The sequence below is a fragment of the Nesoenas mayeri genome, assembly GCF_963082525.1.
Source record: "Nesoenas mayeri genome assembly, chromosome: 6".
NCBI classification, from domain to species: domain Eukaryota; kingdom Metazoa; phylum Chordata; class Aves; order Columbiformes; family Columbidae; genus Nesoenas; species Nesoenas mayeri.
In genome coordinates, this window is record NC_137545.1 from 43,484,794 (window position 1) to 43,498,699 (window position 13,906).

Below are 13,906 nucleotides of genomic sequence, written 5' to 3' on the forward strand. Positions count from 1 at the left end.
ATGATGGAGGGATTATCAGATACTTGGAGAACAGTTTTGGCTGGAAAAGACCTTTAAGATCATCAAGTCCAACCATCAACCTCACACTGCCAAGGCAACCACTAAGCCACATCTCTAAGAACCTCATTTGTGCATCTTTTGAACACCTCCAGCACTGGCAGCAGTGACAAATGTCGCTGGTCTGTTAGAAGGGACATGAAGACAAAGCAGGAGAACAAAAGGGACCGCCCCAGCCTGCCTCCTCTCAGCTCCAGCAAACCATTCCCACTCACAGCATTCAAAACCTCCCGCCCGCTACTCCTCTCATGCAAGATGTTGTAAGGTTCTTCTCAAATTCATTGCTGTTTTGCTCAAGTGCAGCGGGTCAGCTGCTTTCGGTGCTGGTTTTGCTCATTTGTTTGCTGGGGGGCACACACAGGACCAGCCGCTCTGTCAACCAGCTCAAGGAAACAACTCTCCAGGATGTTTGGAATTTCCAACTTCAAATGCCTTTTCCTGCAACTCTTCAAACAATAGAGAAAACTCTGCATGGTGGAAGTAAATAAATCAAATCTAAGGGGTTTCTGCACTGAGTGATATCCAGAAATAAAGCGCAGTTGTGCAGAAGTTAAAGATAGTTTTGAGCACAGGCAAACAGCTGTTTGTTCTGAAGGGCAGACACCTCCATGTTGCTGGGACATGAGGGAGGAAGAGGAGCACCCTGGACTAAGTGCTGGAGGGGCAGGGCTGCTGAGTGGGGATGCTCCGTCGATGATGGGACAGCTGGAGTCATCTCTTCTGTGGCCTATCGGCTTCTACTGAAGATTATTCTAATGCAAGATGATTTGTTTGGTGGTTTGGGAACAACTTCCAAAATAAAATTATAAAAAAAAATTTAAAAAGATAAATTTGTTGCTCTTATGGCTTCACTTCTGTTTTCAATAAGACAAATATATTTAGGATATTAGGAATAATTTAAAATACTAGGAAAATCTTCCCCAAAGGGCTGTGGGGCATTGGAACAGACTGCCCAGGGCAGTGCTGGAGTCACCATTCCTGGAGGGTTGGACAGACGGACATGAGGTTCTCAGGACATGGGGCAGGGCAGGGGTGGGTTATGGTTGGACTCCATGATCTTGAGGGGCTTTTCCAACCAAAATGATTCAATGATAAAAGTATCCTAAGCCCCACTGTGTTAAAGAGTCCATCACCATTTATTTTTGCCTGGGGTCTGGTTTCTGGTGCTTTCCCTACCTCCTCAAACAAACCTCAGCACAAAAGTACAGGAGAACCTGGGCCATGAAGCCGTTTGTGCACAGACGGGTGATGAGGCAGAAAAAAATGTTTCAAAGTTTCACTTGATATCATTTTCATTAAAATCATCCAAAAGCATTTCTATAGAGAATGAAAAAAGTTTTAAAGCAGGTTACACAACTGGAAAAAAAATGAACCAAAACGTTTTGGTTTAGGTCCAGCAAATATTTTGGTTCAAGGAAACACTGAAGTGGTAGATAGTGGAAAACACACCCAATCATTTAATTTCAGTTCCTGCTCTGTCTGTGTCCCTCTGGTTTTCAGGTTGCCACCAATTCAGGAAAAACAACATTCGCCCATTGTCCCTGCACCTTTGGATTTTTTATTTTTCTGAATATCAAATTTCTCACAAAGCCAATGAAATCATTAAACCTTTTAAAATTAAGCATTTTGGTAGAACAGTATGTGATGGGATGAAGAAATCCCACCCAACCCTCCCTCCCCTTTCTGTCACCTTTCCCATTGGAAACCCCAGACACTTTAATTAAAAATGGACGAGTTCATCCCCAACACATCACAGCAGGAAAACACAGTCCCCCTCAGGTGTTTCCAGAGAGGGCAAGCTGTGCAGCCCAAGGGGACGGGTTTGGGAGCAGCTCTCAGTGCGCCCGTGCAAGCAGGAGCACGGGCTGCTGGCACAGTGCGCAGAGCAAGAGCTACAAACCCGCTTAGATTTCTTAGTACTGGCTTTGGAATGTACAAGCACCTGCAGCTCAGCAGCCTGCAGTCTCCAGCCTCACTGAATGGGCATCAGCAACAACAGATAACAGCTGCGGTCTGTAACTTTTTCAGTAATTACAGCATATTTCAAGACCTTCTAGTCATCTACCAAGCCTATTAAGAGCATGGCTTTGTCAGCTCTTGCTTAAACCTTCTTCAGTCTCCAACAGACATTTGATGTAGAAATACATTTAAAGTCCTTCACAATCTCACAGGTTGAGCAAAGTTTCCTGTATGGCAGGTTTAGGCAAGCCTAACTTCCAAAACCAGAACATTGCACTAACCTTCCCATTTCTTTCCCCCACATAAGCTGGGATTCCTGCGGCTCCTTGGACACTCAATGGATGGGCAGCAGCAGGACCACGGCAGCTCCAGCATTTCCATTGATGTCCATATGCAACAAGTCCAGCCCACCAGAATTAGGGTTCACTTGAGCCATTTGTAAAGCCAGAGCCCAACAAGTTCCAGAGCACAACAAATATCTTTATTGGGTGGAATTGTTACCACTTATTTAGGTTTCTTATGGTTTTTGCGCTCACGTTTGTAAGAACTATGCAAGTGCTCAGCTGCTACATCAATCGACATATTGTAAAATGATTAAATGAATAAATATTCGGCTATATGTATAAATGACCTATCCTAGAGGACAAGAGCCATTATTCACTGAGCATTAATGCATCGCAAGGAAAGCAATGGAATTAATCAGAGGTCCGGAAAAGCTGACATCTGAGGAAAGATTAAAAGAATTGGGGCTGTTTATCCTAAAAAAAAAGAACATTTAGCAGAGGACATGATAACAATTTCCAAGTATGTTGACAGCTGTAGCAAAGATGGAAGGAAAATCAGTTTTTCATGTTTAAGGTGAACTGGGCAAAAAAAAATGAGGGATTTGAATTGCCACAAGGGAGACATGGGTCTGGTGGCAGGGGAAGAGCAATAAACCAACCAGCACGGGAAAGTAAAGGACTGGAATGGGTTTCTTGGGGAATTTGTACCGCGGGAGCACACGCCTCGTCAGCAGAGGCACGTAAGGGAACGTCCCCGCTGCTTCCCCGGCCACTGACTCCTGTGGGCAGCACAAACGCTCACTCCACTGGGGAGGAGGAGAATCTCTTGCTAATCGAACGTCAAAGCAATTACAGTGGGTATAGGCTTCTTTCAACATTATCTTGACTTGATAAAATAAAGTTGTTTTGACAACGCGCACCGACAATTCTTGATTTTCAACTGCAGCTGTTTTTCTTGAGGCAAGACATGGAAAATGTTGAGACTTTAGAGGGAATTTTCAAAATACATGCAGAAACGTTATTTTCAGAATACAGCTATTAGACAAACTAATCAGTGATTTTTGAGGTATTTCCATGATCAGAGCTACTCGTAACCTAAAGCTTATTTCCCTGCCACCCTGCGCAGGAGCGCTCCTGGACTGCTGTGTGCAGAGAATCCTTAACGCACTTCAACAGCTTTGCCTTCCAGACATGCTCAAGTTCATGGTCCAGCCTGCATGATGATATCCACGGTACTTAACACTAACATTTCAATATCTATTCATTGGATAGTATTCTCACATGCACTATTTTAACCACATATGCTATATGCACCAACACAAAATTCCAATACGTATCATCTTGTCATTGCTACTTGCACCTTCTATCCACACCTAATTCAATATTATGCTTAATCCACGGCAGCCTGGCTCATGCTTTGAAAGCGAGCTCGCTGAAGTTGGAGATGAGCAGGGAAACAGCCCAACAAGAAGGAGCAAAAGAGGAGGATCTTGTGCTCAAATCGTTCATCCTCATGGAGGAGAACAGGGAAGGTGACGCAGAGCCCACTTCAGCCCGGCTTAACTGCCACTGAAGGCAGCTGCCCAGGAACAGATACACAAGCCTTGAACAACGCACACGAGCAGCCGTCCTGCCTCAGACCAAAGACCTCCCTCCCACCTCCGTGCCAGCCCTCGCTGTCACCCCACCAGCCTGGAGGACCAGAAACTTGGTGGTTTCCCATATGGGAGGTGCCAAGCAGCTCTGACCCCCTCTGGTGTCCCTCCTCAGCTCTGCTGGCCATTAGGAGGTGTGAGAACCACAGCAGCACACAGCAGTTGGGACCAGAGGGTGCCAGGGCTCCGCCCGTGCAGCAGGACAACTGTGTCCGTGTTCTGTCCATGGCTTTCCTGCCCATGTTCTCCAGCCCTCTCCCAACAGTCCTGAGCCCCGTTTGCTCTCAGCTGCTGTCCTCAGGCACCGTCTGCTGCAGTAACCCAGAGTTACATTAAACACTTCTCTGAACGAGCGCACTAAATATCTATCGTCCTGTCCCCTCATTTTTAGATCTAAATTTCTCTTGGGCCCCCCAAAAAACCACCCACAGGTCCACCTGCATCCCTGCTGCAGATGCTCGGGTGGAAATGACCCCTTGATGCAGTGTGGTCCACCACACAGCCCCAGGTGCTCAGCACCCCCAGGGCCATGGGTCATTTCAGCATCTCCAGCTGTAAGAAACACCCCTGAACACACTGGCACGGGGTGCTTGGATGTGTCCTTCACACTTCTATGGAAAGTTCGAAATTTGAATTTTGAAATTTCTCTGATACAGATGCAAAAGTGTTTGCCAAGTTACCTGCAATGAATAATTGGCCAGTTCAGTCAAGTAGGGGCACTTATGAATTCTGCTATCAATCTTTGACCTTTGCAAATTATATTTCCAGAGCTCTGGTTGCACACCTTTGCGCAGCATGGCCTATGTGAGATAAAAAATAAATGCCTTTATTTATTGTCATGTTTTTTCCTGTCATTTGCATAAGTAGTCTATTAAACACAGCTCACTCTTTTCTAATGCCTGAATTACTGAGCTAGCCGGCACAAGTCTCAGCATCACCAAGAAGCCACGTCCATTATTACATTCCTGCCGTGCTCTCCCTCATGCTCCATCACAACTTTGAAACCTAAAAAACAAATGTACATTGGCAAAATGTTGTACAATAGTGTGATAATGACATTGTTCATTTGTTTTAATTAGAAGCCATAGATAAACATTGGGAGGATATGGAAACGGGAGGCTGGGGAGAGGAGAACGGGGAACCATGCAGAGGGACATCCTCAGTTCTGCCGCCACCGGGGATGTCAGGGACTGGGAACGTCACCAGTGACACCAACACATCCCCAGGGGCTGACAAAGAAAGGAACAACCACATTTGCACCAAACTACTTACTAAAAAAAGTATTAAATATTGGTTCTAAGTGTTTTACCAAACATGGTCACTTGCAGGCTTTCTACACCTGTGCCTTGGACCAAGCATTGCTTCCTGCAACATACTTAAAAACCAACAAACAGAAACCTAAACAAGCACAGAAAAACCTACAGCCCAAGTGTAAGCTTCAGCATCTTACCAAAAACCACAAAAAAATAGGCAGGGGGAAGGCCTATCAATTGCTGTCTATGATATGAACAAAGATAATACCAACAATTACAGAAACACAGCACATTTCTTAAGAAATCGCTGATGCACAGAGTTATCTTAGGATATTGCTGCTTCACAAAAATCACATGCACTCCTTAAAAACGTAGGTGCAGGAATGACAAATATAGGCAGAATGAGGGGAAAAGCAGCCTCCCCAGCCACAGCAGCTAACACCACTGGGCTCTGGCTCTTCTCTACCACGGGAGCAGTTCCCAGCAGCAGTTTTGTGGAGCGGCACCCAGTGCAGCCTCTGGGATGTGCTGCTTTGCCCGGCACCGCGGGCACCCATCGCAGCCTCTGGGTTGTGCTGCTTTGCCCGGCACCGCGGGCACCCATCGCAGCCTCTGGGTTGTGCTGCTTTGCCATGGCCGGAACGGGCCCCGCGCCCCCAGCAGTCACACCAGCACACCAAGGAGTTTCGCCAGAGATGGGTGCTCGGGATGGCTATTGACAAAATGTAAAGCTATCCAGTCAAAGGAAATTTACATTTAAAAACCTCCAACATTAAAAATAGCACCCAAGAAGCTTTTTTTTTCCCCCGACTCTGATTTCCCACAAATCGTTATTTTTAATTCAGTGCCCTCCAAAACTGCATTACTGTGGGCACCCCAAACCAAGTTTATCCCTGGCTCCGTCAAACGCCATAAGGAGCCAATTATGCCACACCAGAGCCTGTCTGCGCAATACCCCGCTTTAAAAAGCGAGTCCTTGCAAACCTCGGGGTGCTTTACACACTCCCCTTGTAGGGGCCATGCGCTCAGCTTCAGAAAACCCAAGTTCCCGCGTCTTTTCCGCCCTGTCCCCGCAGAGCGAGGTCCCGCGGCCGCGCTGGCGCCTCCCGCGCTCGCATCCTGCTCGGCTGCACTTTGACAAATCCAGAGTGGCCCTGTGGATATTAAAGGTATCGGTCCGGACTTAGGCCAGAGCAAACGAGCGCACGGCCTGACCTTTTCTCGCCTTCCTGCCAGACCTCCTGGTGTTTTGTTTTAATAGAAAAGATAAAATATTCGTAAGACAAAGGAAATCCCTCAAATACCATGTAGATTCCCCCTCTAATTTTCCCAGTTCTGAAAACCCTTAAAAAAAAAAAAAAATTAAACAAAAAAAGGCAAAGAGAAATTGGCTCTGCCCAGCCCTCCCAAAACACCCCCCACCGCAGCCAGCCCCTTCCACATCAGCATCTCCCGCAGCCCCACCACTCAGCTCCGCGTTTGCTTTGGGGTTAATAGTCACGAAATCTGAAGGGCCTCATTCAGCTGACAATGGGCAGCGCATGGATTCTTTGCCATTATAGTTTCTCAAGCAATCCAGTAAAATACAGCGTCTTCACATATTTCCCCCATCCTTAAGTTTGTATTTAGCTCTTTCTCCAAAGCTCTGAAGTTTCTCTGTTTGGCATTTGCTTATTTGTTTTGTTAGAGGTCCATTAAGTGGATTAATATACTTTTTGATTCAGTGTATCTTTTAAAGTTACTAACAAGCACAGCTCTATTGAAACGAGCGAACGCTAATGATAGAAAACACTTTTATTCTCTGCCTCAGACAAAGTACTTTTGCTGGAATCAAAAAGTCCCACTTTCATTTGTGTCATTTTTTTAAACCTAGTAATCACAGCTAGGCAGCATTACTAACTTTTGAGTCATCAGCAGCACAAATAAAGCTTTCATAAATTGCAATAATTTCTCATCAAGGCTTCCCCACAGAGAAAAAGAAAAAAAACCCCACAATGTCATGCATCAAAAGTCAAAGGCTGGTCCAGAATATTTTGGGGAATAAAAGAAACTGCAGAAAGCAGAAGCAGAAGCTCTGACTGAAGGAGGAGAGTGAAACGGAGGCGCAGTGCTGGCCCAGCTCCGTGCGCCTGGGGCAGAATGACCTCCCAACAGCATCCCAACTTGCGGCTTCCCCACCCAACCCACAGCGGGAGCAGCCGCTCCGAGCAGGGACCCCCAAACCGGCTCTTCTTCTGACCTGGAGGGACAACTCTCTGCTTCCTGCAATGGCCAAGAAGAAATGGAAGCCCTGTCTCCTTTATACCATAATGCAGATAATTAAGTTTTAATTGACTGAATGGCCGAGGTTGGAAGGGGCCTCGCAACAGAGATGCACCAGTCCCTTCATCACAGAATGGTTTGGGTTGAAAGGACCTTCCCAGCTCCCCAGTGCCACCGCTGCCATGAGCAGGGACATCGTCACGAGCTCAGGTTGCTCAGAGCCCCGTCCAGCCTGGCCTGGGATGTCTCCAGGGATGGTTCAGCCAGTATGTTCATGTCTTTCTTGCACTGGAGAGCCCAGCACCAGGCCCAGCCCCACCAATGCCAAGAAGAACAGAAGCATCACCTCCCTCAACCTGCTGGCCACGTTCCTCCCGGTGCGGCCCAGGACCCCAACACCCTCTCGGCAGCACGGGCACGGTGCTGGCTCATGGACACTGAGGTGGCTGCCAGGACCCAACGCCACCTGTCTCCTGCAGCAGCTTTTCTCCTGGCAGCACCTCCAGCTCCTCTCTGCTGCTTATCAACGATCCCTGGGGCTCTGCAGCCATTAGCTCCGTCGCTGCACAGGACAGTCTCTTCTTCCACATCCAGCAAGGAAAAATTCACAAACCTAAATTAAACCGCCACCCATTACTCTCCTGTAACCCTGACAAAAAAAGGATGGCTCTCCTGCACGGGCAGGCTGCATGGCCCTCAGTTTAATTAAAAGCCTACAGGAATCATTGATCCACAGTCACACCCTTTGGTATTTTTGCTGATGCCGCAACAACACAACAAATCTGGATTTGATTTCCAAGCACAGTTTAGCATTCAGCACAGAACGATTCTCTCCCATGCCGCAGACCTTTCTCCCTGCCCAGTGCGCTTCCCAGCCCGCTGACACAGCGGCAGCGCTGGCTCGGCAGGGGCCAGTCTAACACCCCCCAAACCACCTACTGCACCCCAAGTAACATCTGCTTCCAGCCCAGTCCTTTGCCATAAGACCCCGTGTAGAACTAATGTCCTAAAACCGCAGCTTTCCAAATCCCAGCACCCATCTCACTGGGCAGCACTGAAGCATCTCAGGTGTTTGTGTGTTCTGAAATAAATAACATAGGAGCAAATCCTGCCCCTGGAATGTGATTACTGAGTCTTTCACAGACAACTCACTGTGTATTTTTTTTATACTACCACCTTATTTTCTTTCCTCCTCTTAAAACGCAGTGTGTCTGTTAAGGATTAGAGGGCAGAGATTGGTTTTTATTAAATATTAAATTTTCTATGGTATATGTAATTTCGAGTTTGTCAGACCCAAGTCAAGTTACAAGCTCAAAATTTGTAGACTAGAATAGACTATATATTTTATTGGATCTCCACTGGGCAGCATCCATTATGTGCTTCCTTTTACCCTTGTCAGTAAGTAACAATTAAGGTGAATTTATGACAACAATCCTTGTAAGAGATATATACAAAAGTTTATGAACACTTACTTTACACCACCAACCCACTGCCCTGAGCTTCACGCTACCACAGGGCTTCCCAAGGGCTGCTGGAAGCCAGAGGGGACAATATGTCCTTGGTGAGTGATGACAAAGTTTAGTCCTTGGCTTTGCTCCAGCCAGGACTAACCCCTGAGACACGGGTGCTGTTGGGGTGGCAGTGGGGCAAAGCCAGGCTCTGTGGATCCCAGGCTCTGCAGATCCGGACTGTGCTTATTCCACCAAAGAAATGTTGATCCCGAAAGAGACATCTGACCATGGCTGAGATTCCCCAGTTCCCATTCTGCACTCCCCTTTAACACGTCCTTACCCTCGAGCAGCGATTGCAAGCATGAACGGGGAGGGAAAAGAAAAGAAAAGAAAAGAAAAGAAAAGGTTTTAATCCCTTAGAAACTAACCCTCTTACTTAATGCCTGTCTAGCTTATCTGCAAAATGTCAATTCTTTTAGGAATTATTGTTGCAAAAGAGAAAAATCAAGATCATTTACATCCATTTTACGCCCCAGCCAGCCTGGAACCCAAAGCAGCCGAGTTACTTCTTTATTTACTGCCACTCTGAGCTGCAAACACGAAAAGGTCTTTCTCTTCCTCATGAACCTGAGCAACCAGAGGGAGCAATCCAAAATCCACGAGAGGGAAAGAATTCCTCAATGTGACTCGAAGTGTGTGTCCTCCGAGGATCTCGGGTGCCTCATCTCGCCAGCCGAACAGGTAATTAGCAATTGCAGCGCTCAGACGTCGGTGATGTCTCGGAGAGGTGCCGCACGCAGCAGCACCAACCGCGCTCACATTTGTCACCGGAATGGACCCTGCGGCACCAGAGCACAAATCGTGGGTGCAGTCAATGACAAGCACGGGTTCCACAGACAACACGACTCCTCATGCTAAATACAGGACAGATTTGGTTAATATTACCGATTTCTGCCTGTATTCTGTAGAAGTCAAGACAGGCGAGTTAAAGCTACACACTACAAAATCAGCACTAAGACTGGAATTATGCATTCAAAGCTTATTTGCCAAACAAACCCAAATCAAACAGCCTCATCGCCTCTTTTTTATTTTTAATCTTAGAAGAAGTCCTTTTCATCCGAAACACACAGTGCCAGCGAGGCAGCGGAACAGCGCCGTGGCAGCGGGAGGTGCTGAGCAGGTAATCAGCCACTGAAGGGAAGTGCAATAAGCAAAGCAGCTGATTTGCAATATCCCATCACCATTAAAAAAAAAAAGGAGAAAATTTTCAGAAGTGGCTAAAAATAAATTCACTTAGATTTACTTACATTTACCAATGAAAAATGGTGATAACAAGGGTCTTCACTGGGCAGCACAGCAGCTCAGCCTCACGCAGCCGCTCGCTCACTCCCCCCGGTGGGATGGGGGATAGAATTGGAAGCGTAAAAGTGAGAAACTCGTGGGTTGAGATACAGACAGTTCACTGGGTAAAGAGAAAGGTGCACATGCAAGAGAAGCAAAACAAGGAATGAATTCCCTGGTTCCCATGGCAGGCGGGTGTCACTACCCCAGGAAAGCCGGGCTCCATCATGGAGCGGTGACTTGGGAAGACAAACACCATCGCTCAATGTCCCTGCTTCCTCCTTCTGCCCCCAAAACATATATTGAACGTGACATTATATGGTCTGGAACATCCCTTTACGGGTTGGGGTCAGCTGTCCCGCTCTGTCCCCTCCCAGCTCCTCGTGCATCCTCCACCTTCTGCTGAAGAGTCCTCGACTTGGTAAAACATCACTCAGCAACAACCAGACAACATGTTATCAACATGCTGCTCGTCCTAAATCCAAAACACAGTACCACACCAGCTAGCAGGGAGAAAACTAACTCCATTCTAGATGAAACCAGGGCAGAAATAAGCTACTGTTATGTCTAAACTTAAAAAACAAAAGTAAATAGACTATTAATTTATAAAGTTTAAAACAATAAAATAAATGTATTACCACCATGAGCTCAGAAGTTTCCTAAGGTAAGCGCGGCAGGTCGGTCCCAGCGCGAGGGCCCTGGGCACAGGGCTGAGCTCAGCTGAGCGCGTCCGCAAACCAGGCAGGAAACCAACAAAGACAACGACCAGGAAAAAAGTTCTGAAACATTCTTCATTATGGTGCAGTTGTGTTTACCTCAATTCTTTCAACACTTTTGAGTAAGAGTAATTACCAAAAAATTTGAATTTTAACACTACAAGATACAGATTCACTACTGATTCACCATTGAGAAATAGAGGGTAATTATCTATTTTGAATGCACTTTTGGGAATGCCTACTGTACCATCCAGCGCCTCTTTCTGCAAGGTTCTGTGTGAGTACACACGTATTTATACACGTACACAACTGGGGGAAAATATAACACAAGCAATAAAATGTGCACGTATATATTCAGAAATCCTCAGTAGTATTTCAAGTCCGAAGCTGCACTAAAGTGACCGGTGGGGACTGACGCCCAGCGGCTGCTCCCAGACAAGCCGGGGTGGGTTTCCTCACCAAACAGATGAAATGAACTTGGAGAAAAGCATTATTGCTTCTCATTTAATTTCCCACACCTAGTCCTTTCTGTCTGTGCTCCGGCTGCTGGCGGTACCACAGGCAGTGACATATAGACAGGGAAGGGACATGACATACATAAAGCAAACAGAAGCCGAACAAAACACAAGACGACGGCATTTACAACCCAGCTGACAAAGCCAGTCACTTCACTTTAAATAATGTGGCAGGCAGCAAAAATATAGTAATTACAAGAATTTCATTTTCATTAACTAATAAACCAAGGAAAACAATTTAAGTATCTGAATGTCATTTTTCAAATGAAAATAAACTGTAAACATTTGAATAACATCACAGCAGGGATAATATACCTAAGGAAACCTATTGAAATATGCTAGTGAATTCATCCTCTTTTATCACATTAAAACCGCAACTGACTGTAAACCTCCTACCACTCTCCACTGAGACTTTAATTGTAAAGATTCCTGTAACATATCATATTAGAATTTAGTTAAAATTGTAGAACACATTATTTCCAATCAGACAGCCAACCATCACTCACAAAGATTTTTAAAAAGGTGATTAATAATTCATCTCAGATAAGGAAAAGATCTATATTTATACCATCTTCTCAGCCACCATAAACTACCTGACAATTGTTCAGTAATGATGCCCAGTAAATTCTTTAAAATGGTAATTTGTCATTCTGTCACTTCATTTGTGACCTAAAATTCCTCACTTGAGGCATCATCAAATAAATTAATCACTTTCCAGGATCCATTTCTCTGTTCTGCACGTTATTATGCCCAGGCTCTCTTGTGTTTCTCTTCATTTACATATATTTAATGGCTCAGCAGTGGTTCACTATGGCACATAACGCACACATCTCATTACAGGTGAAATATTCTAACTGCCACTATCACTGGGAAAGAAAATAACTCTCCCAATTTAATTTTCCTGATGTAACAAAACCATGATTCTTCACTATGAAATGTTGATGCCATCCATCAGTCACAATCAATAAAATCATCATAGAAGTACGCCTTCCTTAGCATCATTCCTTCACACTGGTATTATTTGAGGGAGGTAATTAAACTCATAATATGTAATGAATGTAAATGAAGAAAAAACCCTCGTGTTCTCCCTCTAACTATGCTTATTTTACTGCTTTGATTTAAAGTATTTTTACATCTTCCAATCTATGAAATACACAAAGCCCTGAAGGAAAGGCATCAGAAGTACAGTAAGCATCAATCAATACATATAATGACTAATTAAAAAGGAACATATTTTAACATTAAAAAACCACCAAATGCTGTTATTTATAGATTTTTCACTTAAAATGATGCATTCCCTCTGGACTAATATATTTGCTGTCTTTCTGAAATATAGATCGCCATACGCTACTTTTAGATACTGTTGCTTGCACGTGGCAAAAGAACAAAGTGATTTTATGGGTATCTGGTCCACCACAACCATTTAAAAACCACGTATATGTATATATGCAATCTGCTCTCATACTAGAGAGAAAACATGAATCATCTCAGTCTCTCATATGTGTGCCTGTGCTCATATAAGTCAAGAAAGAAAACGGTCTGTTAAAAATGGTAACTTCTTTAGCAGTCCACCAAAAATAAAAGGGGGTTAGAGCAATATGTTTTTCCATGAAGAGGAAAAATACCATCCTCTGCCCCCTCCCATCAGAGATGAGGGATGACTCTTTGCATGGTGGCGGCTGCTTAAACGGGCTTGGGTGGGAGCTGGTGACACGGGTGTCCTGGGAAACGACGCTTATGGTAAGGTTGCAACAGAAATTGGAAAAAGAACACACAACAGAAAAAAAACCATATTATTAATAACTATTAATTTGCATCTCTGTGTGAAAGCAGCAGAAGGCACAGGCCTGGGCTCGGTTGGTTCGCTTTTCTTTTTCTGTTTTGTTTTTGTTTCTGCAGGGCAGTTTGCCATGGGGAAGGTGCGTCCGGGCTGCCCATCCCTGCCCTGCCTGGAGCGGCTGAAAGGGGCAGCAAGGTGTCCCTTGAAGGGACAGCAAGTCACCAATTACCTACAGTCTTTAAAAGATTCAGGACTCCAAAAACACCAACTGACGTGTATTTCCGTTTGTGTTTTCTTTAGTTTTCCTCTGTGGAGATTTGCAGTTGGAGGTGCTGGTGCTGCCATTGCTCCATGTCCCAGTTCAGCTGCAGGCCAGCCCAAGACAATTAGTGCAATTAGTGCCCAAGGCACCCTTCCCTGGCACTGGGTCTCTCTGCAGGGGCACAGGAGTTGAGGACATTGTCTCCTGTGGATGATGCTGCTCCTGCCCAGCTGGGCAGTGGCTCTGTGCACTCAGCCACTGCTGTAGATCCCCGAGCCCCACACCAGCCCTGTGTCCCAGCAGGGAGACCAACCCCACTGCTGCCAGAGGAACAGGGGACATAGGGGGACCCAAAAAACCCACAAAACATG